We start from the raw sequence: 12,384 nt of genomic DNA, 5'->3' as shown, positions 1-12,384 counted from the left end.
AATAGTGCACACAATATGGACGATTACAGGAAATGCCTCATTTGTCACTGGTATCAATATCCAACAACCACTAAAAACTGCGTAGACACACTAAGTATGTGTGTGTATCTTAGTCATACCTGGTCCAAGCATGTGTTGCTTGACAGTCTTGATAATGTTTCCATGACAGTCTCTGACAGTGAAAATGTTCTTTACAAGGGCAGGAGCCCAAAAAGTTAAATAAACCGGTTTGGCACCAGAGTTCTTCACAGTGAGCGGCACGACTTCCTGTTGGGCAGGAAACATGTTCAAGCAAACTGTCAGTGTTATCTCTGTAGTCACACACACACACACACACACACACACACACACACACACACACAAACTCACATAAAAGGCCCCTTTGCCACACAAACTCACCATCACACACATTCTTGAACCCATTAAAAACCCTGTTTTATAAAATTCAATTAAGAACATTAAAGTTGTGTATATTCATCATAGTACATTAAAATCAGAGTACTGGGCTTATGTGGGACAACATGTGTGTGTGAGCTCATACAATACAGTGATGGTAATGATGAGACCCAACTAATCTACACTAGCTGCCTCTACTCAGACATAATAAAAATGTTTACAATGATATCATTAGTAAAAATCTCACAGGCTACTGATTGGTCATTAAAAACTATGGCTTACTAGTTGTCATAGTCTCACCTTGTTTTTATACACAGTGAGGCAGATCTTCTCTTCTGTGGGCGCAGGCTCTGAGGTTACGGTGACATCATATTCATTGGAGTTTAGCTGAGCCCTGTGTTGACAAGTAGTAAAACAAGGCTTGTCTGAAATTATATCATGCATAACATGGACTGACAAACATTTACAGTACATCTTGCAAAGCTTTGATCACATCTAATAGTTTAGGGTGTGCAGCCCCCATCCCTCCCATTAAACTAAGATCAACTGAAGAAATACAGCCTGCAGAGTAGATCGGCTCATGTTTTCGCAGCCCTTGAGGACATCTGAAGAAGATTTTCAACAGTCTGAGCTTATAACTGAAGGTTTTCTTACATGTATTGCTGAAATAAGTGCGCCATTTTCTGACGGGCTTGAACCTTTTGCTGGGCCTGATGCATCTGTGCATCAATGGATGCATTTTGTGGCCTATTCAGAGGACCACATTTTCGTCGTCTTGTATTCTGTACTGCTGGCTGCATTTGTGGCTGCTGCCACTGCCGGTGGAGTGTGCTCATTTGGTCCTGATGGTACTGAAAAAAGAACCAGAGAGGATCATAAACTCACTGTTTGAGTAGTATACATAAATTAAGAAACCTTGGCCACAATATAAAAAAGGTCCGAGCTCACTGATTAACCACTGCAAGCAACAAGCAGTCATTCATCCTATATAATTGTGACTGATGATTTTGATTTCTCTTTCCCTACTGTTTAACTGCATTTAACCCCAGAACAGGTAACTAAAATTACAGCTCACAGTAGTATTAAATAGGCTAAACCTTTAGCCTTGGCAACATATACATTCATTTTTATTTTATAATCCCCTTACTAGCTACTGCCCTAGCTACCAACATTCATGTCAAGTAGCTAACGCTAGCTAGCTGGCTACATATAGCGCTACCCGCTAGATGGCAGTGGAAAAGCAGAAAAAAAGCTAGCGTCAACAGTGTGGAGCGAGTTTGAGCTTGGCAGTGAAAGTCAAAACATAAAACAGCTGGGTACTTCGGTAAGTACAGCTAACACTAACGCTACATGCCCAGCGTGGTCTGTGATGTACTTCCCACATATAACCTAGCTAACGTTTGCTTTAGTTAATATGCGTGTTTATGCATGTTTAGTTTGCTAAATGCTAATATCGTGAAAAGAACTAGCTAATCTTGATCTCAACCGCAGCAAATGGCAGTAATACATTATTTAGCAATTGAGCTAGTAACTTACTTTACAGACGCATGAGAAGTTGCAGCATGGGAGAGTAGCCTGATTAAGTGGATAAAGTTTGGTCTTGATTTGAAGGTAAACAGGTTGACAGCGCATCCTAGCAACAGCGAGTGATGCAGCTTATAGCACAAGGGGGCCATGCCATGTTTGTAATATATCTAAGGTCCCTGAACCCCACTTAAACAAATATAAACTTGAGTTATGGCGCACATTTCTTGCGTTGTTCAGCAGGTGGCTTTATGCACTACAACAGAACAGAACTACAAACATGGCCCCCTTGTGCTGCAAGCTGCATCACATCACCGTTGCTAGGATACACTGATACACTATCAGTCTGTTTACCTTCAAATCTTCAAATCAAGACCAACCTTTATCCGCTTAATCAGGATATATATATATATATATATATATATATATATATATATATATATATATATATATATATATATATATATATATATAGAGAGAGAGAGAGAGAGAGAGAGAGAGACTCCAGTTTTCTTTTTTCTTTTTTTAATACATTTGAACTTTTGTCACTAGGGGGCAACAGAGACTAATTTTTGCTCAGCTTGTTAAAGGTGACATAGTATAGTCATTTGAATAATGTTTTAACAAATTTTACATTGTGGTAGCCTTATTTTTTATTTGTTTTCGGTCTTGAAATGTGCTATAGCCTATAAATTAAGTTTCATTTGATCTAATTCAGTTTGGTCTCTTCAGACAGCAGCTTTTCTGTACAGATTTACAGCCTGTCTTCACTACTTAATGAGCTTAGAGTGACTGTAATATTTATGTAAGTATTGAATTTGTTTTGCTGTGATTGATTTATCATATCTGCATGCTTTAAATCACTAGTATCAAATACAAAGCCGCTTCATAAAAGATGTGACCTGTCAAGTCAGGCTAGACGTGTTTAATGTTGTCCATCAGTAAGCAGAGGGGGATCTGATGAGGGAGCGATTATTACCATGATAGTTATTATGATTTTAAGATTCAAGCTTTCTTATCTTTATCATTTCGCAAAGTACAACCAAATTAAGTGTGCACATACAAATGGTGAAAGCAAGTATGGTCAAAATAAGGGAAAATTGTGTGGTTCAGCATGCTCAGTAGTTCCTCAGGAGAGACACTATAGGGTTTGGTAAGCTTTTATGCTGGTTGTGAGTTCCGGCATTTAGGCGGGGTTAGTTTGTGTGCGTGTATCTGAGTGTAGGAGGTGTCTGCTGATGACTCTGAAAAGTTTGGAAGTGGCCAAATGAGGATTAGAGGGACGGGGGGTTGTTTGACACAAAATCTTCAGAACAACCAGAGGTGTTTGTTTATGCTCATGCCGATCAGTGTTAGTGCTGTGCATGCATCTGTTTGTGTGCTCTCTGTCAACCTCCTATCTGTCTGCCTATCCGTGTTTGTGTTTGAAGCTGAATTCCGTCCGATGACTATTGTCTTACTGTACAGTCTGTCATCAGTGACTCAGTGATCATCTCGCTGTCCTGGCGGCTGTGACCCCACATGAGCCAGAATCACACCCAGACAGCAGAGCTTGTGTGTTTCGACATGTGTGTGCCCCTGATAGCAGTGTGCGCGTGTAACTGTTTATCAAACCGACATGTCGATACATTGTGTGTTGGTGTGCGTGTGTGTCAATGACCCAGGGAGACCAAGAAATGACTTAAACGGCCACAGCTGCATTTCCATGGCAACGGGGTGTTTTAATGGAGGGACATTATGGGCTAGAGAGCGGGGTAATGACCGCTCTGGCCGTCGGAATGCCTTGATCTTATCACCATGGCGAGAGGGGATGCTCCCACTTTCTGATGGTCTAATAGCCCCCTCTCTAATAGACAGACAGCCTGGGCCACTGAGGTCACCCGGAAACACAGGACCACCGCTCCCACACACACACACACACACACACACACACACATACTGGCACACACACCAACCCAAACCAGTAATGTTGCTTTACTCACCTTAAGTGCTCTATATCTGGTCTCACCAATCAAAACACATACATGCAGCAAGTATATTTGTGATGGAAATATAATCAAAGGGCATTACTTCTAGGAGAGAAAGAAACAAGGGAATGGATGAGGAGAGTGTAGAGGAGAGATAAGAGCTTGTTGTAAACCTGTTTGTAAAAGAATGGCCTGTCACTGTTTTGGCACCGTCACACACTCTCGTACTCATGTACCCTCCTGAGTCTCACAAAGCACGGCAGAGTGTATACATGGACAAATCCTATAAATCCATTTGAATACCACAACAGTCTTCTTCTAATCTGTTTGTTTGAAATTTGTGATGAATCGGCAATTTTCAGCGGACCCAACGCAGGCCTTATCCATGCCTATTTGTCCATGTTAAGGGTTGAGTTATTTCTCAGCACAATTGGTTGGATGCCAGTGGAGGAGTGTGTGTGTGTGTGTGTGTGTGTGTGTGTGTGTGTGTGTGTGTGTGTGTGTGTGTGTGTGTGTGTGTGTGTGTGTGTGTGTGTGTGTGTGTGTGTGTGTGTGTGTGTGTGTGTGTGTGTGTGTGTGTGTGTGTGTGTGTGTGCGAGAATGTTCCTCTTTATCTCACTCAATGAGTGAGTGGAGGTTGGCTGTAAGGCTATCTGTCCCTCTCAGACACCCAATCTGTCTTTGTCACTGTGCTCGCAGCCACACACACATACACGCTCACACACAGTGACGTTACCATTGATAGACGCTGCTGTTGCACCAGTGCCACGTAATTGTGTACTTGATTCTAGCCAGATCGAGAAATGACAGTAATAACTGAAGTGTGTACTTTTTCAGTTGGACTTGGCTGTAATCAAATTAATTAGTCTCCACCCAAGTTGAATTTATCAATCAATCCCTGTCTGGCAGACAGACAGTGCTCAGGGTGAGAGCTGTGCCTGTGCTGAAGTGTCCCATTGAATTTGCTGAAGTGGACTTATCTCCTACCATCCCTCCTCGCATCTCGCCCTTTCCTGGATCCTGACAGGCCTGAGCGCCACACTCATCTGTCCTCCTTACACCAGAGAGGCCTCTCTCCTCTGAGCTCAGTCGCACACTCAGACCCCCTCAACCACACATCCTCCTCACAGCTAGCAGAGTGCTGCATGATGCTCAAGGCAATGATATTGTGTGTGAGGAGTGGACAGTTGATGGCGACAGTGATCATGCTGACAGAAATATTGATGACACCACTGAGTTTAAGTTGACAGTAAAGACACCGTCAACCATCTGGTTCGCTTGAAAAAAAGTAAATTTATGTCATTGAAAATTCAGAAAATTACATCCTACAACTTCTTTGTAAGTGAAAAATCCAGAATCTGAGAAAGTAAAATATTGTTTATAGTTTATTTCAAAGTTTTTATGTGAAACTACTGGACACAAGATGTCTTTTACTTCACTGAAAAGCTAATTCTCTGTTTATGTGCTTGGGGGACTTCAAGTATCCACATCACACTTTATAATGATGACTGTCTTCTCATGTAATGCGTCTGTTCCTTACTGGAGGAACAGATGGAAGGATGAATGTGAGGAATCCACATGTTATCAAATATTTCTCAAGTCAAAAGAAATTTGGAATTAGTTCCTTATGATGTGTTGGATGGATGTGTCACCTTCAGCTAGACATGTGTTAATTTCTTGACGCTACTTAGTGCGATGTTTGTGAGGTCATCACTGCAATATGTCTGTATACTATCCCTTAAACTTGGGTCCATTTTAATCCTATCGGTTCATCTTTAGCGTCCAGTTATTGAAGAAATTTACAGCAATGCCTTTTAACTGATAGTTTCGTGCCACTGTGTCATGTATGACGTCTGAACAGTAAATATGTGATTTAAACCATTTTGCCAATTTTAATCCAACTGAAGGCTTGTGATGTTATATTGGACTACGTAAATAATATTAATTTGACACGATTGACTACCACAGGTTGTGTATAGCACAAAAGAGCCCTGGCTGTCTTAGAAGTAAGTCTGTATCATTGCAGCTACATAGATAAATACATGCAGGGGTTGTGTGTGCAGTGAAATTACATGGCTGTCCCAAAATGACCCTTTGGAGCCACCATAAGCTCCACCTCATCACGTGCACATACTATATTGAAATACTAAAACTATGAATTACGAAAAACCACTCTAAAATATAAATGAGAGTTCAACAAGAGTTTAAATTTTGCACGAGGATGAAAACAACGTTGAAAAAATATATCTGCAAGCAGTAATGCTTGAGGTTGGCCCATGGCACAAATATAACTGGATGTTTGAAATCCTACAACTGTTCAGGTCTTCTGTGCACACACAGGCTATTTGTGTTTGTCCTATGGACAAGGACCTCACGCGCAGCTGCATGCAATTATTTTTTTTTTATGCTTTCTCCCTCACGTAAAGTCTAATCCCTGTAACTGATCTCTTGTTTGTATTTTACACTGGTTTTAGTATCTCATCCATTAAACAGCCTCTGTCCTAAACTCTCTTTCTAAGAGGACAGAGCTGCGTTACCAACATTTGTCAATTGTGAAGTGACTGTGGGACTGTTTCACCATATATAATCAACTCATAATCAGCTAAACGTCAGGGTTGGAGGACCCTGTGATGGGTTGCCCTGGAGATGACATCTGCTGTGTGTTTTTTGTTTGTTACATTATTCTTGCATGTATATCATGATGGCTATCTAGTTTCTTTGTGTGTATAGCTGCATGTAGCTTGGTCTGGCATGGTATATTGTTGTGAAGTGGAATCAGGTTTATTGATTTGTTTACCAGGAGTAGGAAGCTTTTCAAGCATGCGCATGGCTTTCATCCTCTCTCCCTTACTGTCCCTCTTTGACTTTAAACTATTGGGTGAGAGAGGACATTCACGTGCAGGGTGGTCATATTGTCACAATCCCCCAACCAAACCAAGACACAAACCCCCTTTAACATCACCTTCTCTTACAGCGTGTTACTCCATCAGATTACATGTTCCTCGTGCTGTTGTTGTTGTATGCGGCTTGGCTCTCTGTGTGGTAAACAGCTGTTGGTGTGTGCTTTAGTGTTTGATAAACACATTAGACTGTTGTTTACTCTCCCCTAAACTATCCCAGTTCAAACACTTGATAGAGATGGAGCTCCGAGCCAATAATGAAGATGTGAGCATCATTATAGTACTGTCAATAGAGAGAACAAAATCATGCTGCTCACATGCATAAAATATCTTTAAGTCATGCACATTGTTGACATTTATCAGTCCTGAGTAGCTAGGATGAAAACCATTTTCCAGGTGTTGTACCATTCCACCATTCTTTATCTTTATATCAACATATTTGTCACAAAGACCGTTTTAAGTAGGATTTGATTAGCTAATTTCAGTCTTTGTATACAGTATGTATGTGTGCATAGAGTAGCTGGTCTGTCAGTAACTCAGAAATAGCTTTTTCTAACATAAGGGGGACCGTGAGACCTTGCAACATACGGTATAAGAGTGATGCATGTTTCTACACCCACTGTTTGTATGCGTGTACCTGGTGTAAATGGGTGTTTGCATGTACAGCGAGCATGGGTGTGTACGTCCTTTCATACATGTTAATGTGCTAGATGTATGATCTATAATGTACAATTTGAACAGTGAGGTTGGTGCTGCTGCCGCCTCCCTCCTACAGCCTCTGCACAAGAGGAGTCAAAACACTGTGAGTAGTTGGCTTTAGTTACTGGAGGGGGATGTGGACTCAGCATGGTATTGCCAAAACAAGGTGTGGCGTGTCACAGCCTCTCTAGCTCACAGTGGGTATAATTAAAATAGCAATCAAAGAGTACAATTTCCTTTAGGCACTGCCATACCAATGTGATCTGACTGCTTCCCTTCTCTCCTGAGCTTTTGTTATACAGATTATGGTTGGTATAGTATTATTATTGTACAATATTTCTCATATATTACACACACATTTAGTTTTGTTGGGAATATTTGTGTGTATGCTCATTATTGTGTAATCTGATCTTTTCTATTATAATGCCTAAATTTCTTTAAAATGATTTTGATGATGAAAATTAACATTAACATAGAAAAAGATTGTTTCATTTATCTCATTTAGCTCAGATTTCAAAATGAAAGATCAAATCTCTGTTAACAAAGTGCAGATAGTAAGACTGAAACCTCTCATTTATTGACATGGAGTTTTTTATTTCATTTATTGACAATTTTAGATATATAAGAATATATGAGACCAGGCTCTAGATTTAGGTCTTGTAGCATTTGTACTGGGTTAAGCCTTTGTGAAAGCTCTATTAGACTTGATTAAATTATCTCCTCAGAGAGAGTGGGATGCCGAAGCATAAACAAGTCACTCTGAATGGAGAGAGGGACAGATGAGTTTCCTTCTGTTGTTTTTGTTTCACCAGCACTTTATTGTAAAACTGAAATGATATCGTTCCCGTGGCAGCTCTGTGTAAATGTTTTGTGCGCAGTATTCCTCCATTTCATGCCGAGTGCTTGCTCTGTTTACCAGTGTTTACTGAGCAACTGAGGCTACTGTACTGTGTCCTTGCTCTCCATCAGCTGTCTCTGTGCTGGTAGAAGGTGAAGCCCAGCCGGGGGTGGTGTGGAGGCTTGTTGTGGCACCAGCACTCTGATGGTCAATATGAAGACAAAGATGATCCCAAGTTTCAATTATTCTACATCTGGGCCAATTTAACACACAGTATACTCCAGGAAGATGAAAACTGGAGAAAGCTGCACCTCTAAACACAAACAAGACAGTCTCCAACATTCCACATGGAGAGTGTTTGTTTGCGTGGTGTGACTTAGGGATTTGTTGTATGAGTGAATTTATCTTTCTTGTTGTATCTTTAGTGGTTTGTGTTATTAAAGGTGAGGAGTCTTGGAGACTGGGAGTGGGATGTTGGCTTCAGTGATGTGGTAAACACATCTACTCAACTCTAAGCAACAATAAACACACAGTTGTAAGCATGTTTGAGTACAGGTAGACAACCCCAGTAGATGCTTTCACCTTTCACCCATTTGGCTACGGCCTTATGTTTGTTTTTTTTCTGTGTTTAGACTGGCATCTGGTACTGTGATATTTTTTTCCCCAAGTGGTAGACGTTTGAGGAGTCAGAGTGTACCACCCTTTGGCGCAGTATGTGCTGATTAAAAGTCACAGGGATGAGTTTCGGTTTGATTGTGTGTTCACGCTGGGATGGTTCGGCGCTATCTATCACTGTCACTCAGGTAGCCGCAGTATCACTGTTAGTGTCAGCATCAGTGTGTGTCAGCTGGTATCACTCACTGGTATCTATGTCTGTGAGGCCTACACAATTTGACCCTGACCCTGTATCTCTCCCGTTTCCCACACCTCTGTCTCTCGTTGTCTGTGTGTGTGTGTGTGTATGTGTCAGTGTGTATTGTCAGCCCAAACCCCCAGATTCCCTGGTATGTTGGTGGAATTTCGACTATTTTACCAGGTCACTGTTGTTTGTGCCTTGCGAGGTGTGTCTGTAAATTCCCACACAGGGAGGGAGATAAACACACTCACACTGTCACACGCATATACAAACCTCGTCACATGGCATCCCACACCTTGCACGGAGAAGGTCCACTGCGACTGTCTAAATGTCCGACTCAAGTTCAGCACAACTACAGTCTTTGTCCTTTTAACCCTAATGGTGGCTGTCATTGAGTCGAACCTGTGGAATATTCTGCTTCCCAACGCTAAGCTTGACTTCTGGGCTTGCAGCGAGCAAGTTATATCACAAGATAAATTAGGGATGACAAATTAGTGCTGTGTCAGGTCACCCAGGCTTTCTATTCACGGAAAATTCATTGAGGTCAACCTACATGGGGTTGTATGTGTCAGCAGTTGGAGCAATTATAGAAGCACCGGAAATGTTTTACATGCAGTGGTGAGTGATTGCTGAAATACTGCCCTGCCAATGAAGACTAAGGAATTGTTAGGGAAAATTACAATTTTATTCTTGCAACTTGCCAGATCAAAGAATTGATTTGGCAACCAGTTTCCTGTTGGACTAATACTTTGAGTGAAGGAGAACCGCAGTTGCTGCAGTATATTATAGAGGCACTACTGTGATGCTATCCAAATGTATTGCTGTGAAGCATTATAGGAGACGACAGAGCAAAGGTGGAAGTTAGTGAAAGTTGAGGGCCTGGGGGGTAATGGGTGGACATTTTTTTGCTGTAGCTTTCAGGAGATAAGTGTTTTGTGTTGAAATCCCCTTTTTCCCTCTGTGCAAACCCATATTTTCTCTCCCTCTGTGTCTCTACACCCCTCGGGTCCTGGCAGGTCACGTAAATATTAGTCTGAGCTCCCTAATAAATCTGCACGTCCTACTGCTCCCACAGCCTCCCAACCCAAACCTGTTCCCAACAAAGCTGCACCACCTAATACCTAATAGCTGACACCCACCTCATCAAATAGAGGCAGACCGAAAGGATGAAAAATGAATGGAAGAGTTGACACTGTAGGCAGCTACACTGTAGGCCAGATTTTAAATCCAGCAGAGCAGGTGTTCTTCTGAATAGGTTCACCTCTTTGCCTGCCAGCCAGAGAGGAGCTTAGCTACATGAACAAGCCGTTAATGTTTAGGAGGTGTCAACAGGCGACGGATCAGTGGTGAGCATTCATAGTGCTGAAGGTTCTCTGTTGATACACCTAAACTTTATGACCCCTGACCTCCCTAGACTCCTCTTCCAACCTCTGGGAAAAAAAATGACCCAGCTTCTACCGGCCCTGAGGGGTAAACTCATCCCACCACACATATACACACACACACTTGTATGTTTGTATGCACTTTCTGGACACAAACAGTGAGTGACAGAGCAGAAAGGCTTGCTAACACACTGAGGGTTTCACCAGACAGGTGATAGGTGAGCTCAGGGGGCACTGGGGTGGGGAGGGGTCCTATCCTCGCCTGCAGGTATGTACATGTGAATATGTGTGCGAAACAGATCGCATGGCCGACACACCCAGACCACCCCAAGGTGAATGTTATGGGGCAGTTGTTGGTGGGGTCTCCGGCTAAATTCCCACACACAGAAATCTGTATCAGAGCGAAGGAGGAGGAGGGAGGTGGAGGGTGGCGGTCAGACGGAGGTGGCAGGTGGGGCGAGTAATGATGATGAATTGTGGGGAACGCGGTTCTTTCTGCTCAGATTAAGATCTTCTGATAAACATGCCCGCTAGGTCTCTAAGTAACCCTAGACATTTCTCTCTTACCTTCATCCATCCATTTGCCTTGCTGTCTTCCTTCTGTCCTCTCACACTCCTTTAGTTTCTATTTCTCAAGTGAGGCTTCATTTTAGAGCTAGATGTGACGGTCAGCTGTCACACAGGCTGTGAAGTCCATCCTCTATTCTCAGGCTTGTTGTTATTTGACAACCAAAGGTCAGACTGACATGCATTACAGCCTGGACATATGGTTGATAAATTTACATAACTGTCAATGGTATGGAGACACTGGGGTGGGAGACGGAGGGAGAGAATATAGAACAAGTGTGGAAAAAAAAGGGTGACACAGTTCAGAATAACTGTGACAATGTTGAATAAATGAATGGCGCACTGTGTGTCTGTCTGTGTGGCAACAGTCCAACGTGTGTGTCAGTGTACCCGTTTAGTTTGTACTGTGTTCAACAACTGCGCAACCTTCACTTTTCAACAAAAAATACAGAATATTCAAATGAGCCACAATTTGATTTGTTCCACTTGTGCCTGTGATTTTACCACAAAGCTGCTGAGCTGAGGGCCCAGTCAGATTACTTGGCCTTGAGTGATTCTGATTTATTACAATTTCGGTCTCATTTTTCAGCTTTGACCAGTGTTGGTTATGATAACACACTAAGTTAATTGCTGAAATCCAAGAACATGGCAACATTACTACAGTGGGGAAATTAATCGGAAGCAGTCAAGACGTACAAACAAGCTGTGAACAATCCAACTGATTATCTAAACCACTTCATCTTGAAGTAAAACCAAGTTAACGCACATGTTATGTCTGTAATTACATAATAATAATAATAAATCGCCATTGCACAGAAAAACTGACTGCTCCTGTTTCTTGTCCTATCGGACCTCTTTGTAGTAATGTCACCACTCCCAGTCCCAGATCCCAATAATTTACTCAGTGAGTACAATGTTATCATAACCAATAGAACTGATAGCCAAAGCTACAAAAAAGTTTTTGGGATAAACTAGAATTAACTTTTAAATCTCCTTTGTTGCTTGATGCCATTTCTGTGTCCTGGGTAAGTACAACCTCCCTCGCCCACAGCGCTGCCTGCCAGCTGTGAAGACTAATGGTTTGCCTGTGATAGTCTGTAACAGGAATGCTCTCAGCCTGGCATCCAGGACACAGATAGACTGCCATAGGATGCTGGCACTAGAATAGTCTCAATGACTGGAATTGCTTGATAATATTACCCTGAGGGATAATAAAGCTTATCTTATCTAACAATATGGGCCTCCCGTGGCTACT

Source organism: Pempheris klunzingeri, unplaced genomic scaffold (assembly GCF_042242105.1).
Source record: "Pempheris klunzingeri isolate RE-2024b unplaced genomic scaffold, fPemKlu1.hap1 Scaffold_66, whole genome shotgun sequence".
In the NCBI taxonomy this organism is placed as follows: Eukaryota; Metazoa; Chordata; class Actinopteri; order Acropomatiformes; family Pempheridae; genus Pempheris; species Pempheris klunzingeri.
The sequence above is the reverse complement of the archived record's forward strand: the minus strand, read 5'-3'. Positions refer to the sequence as shown.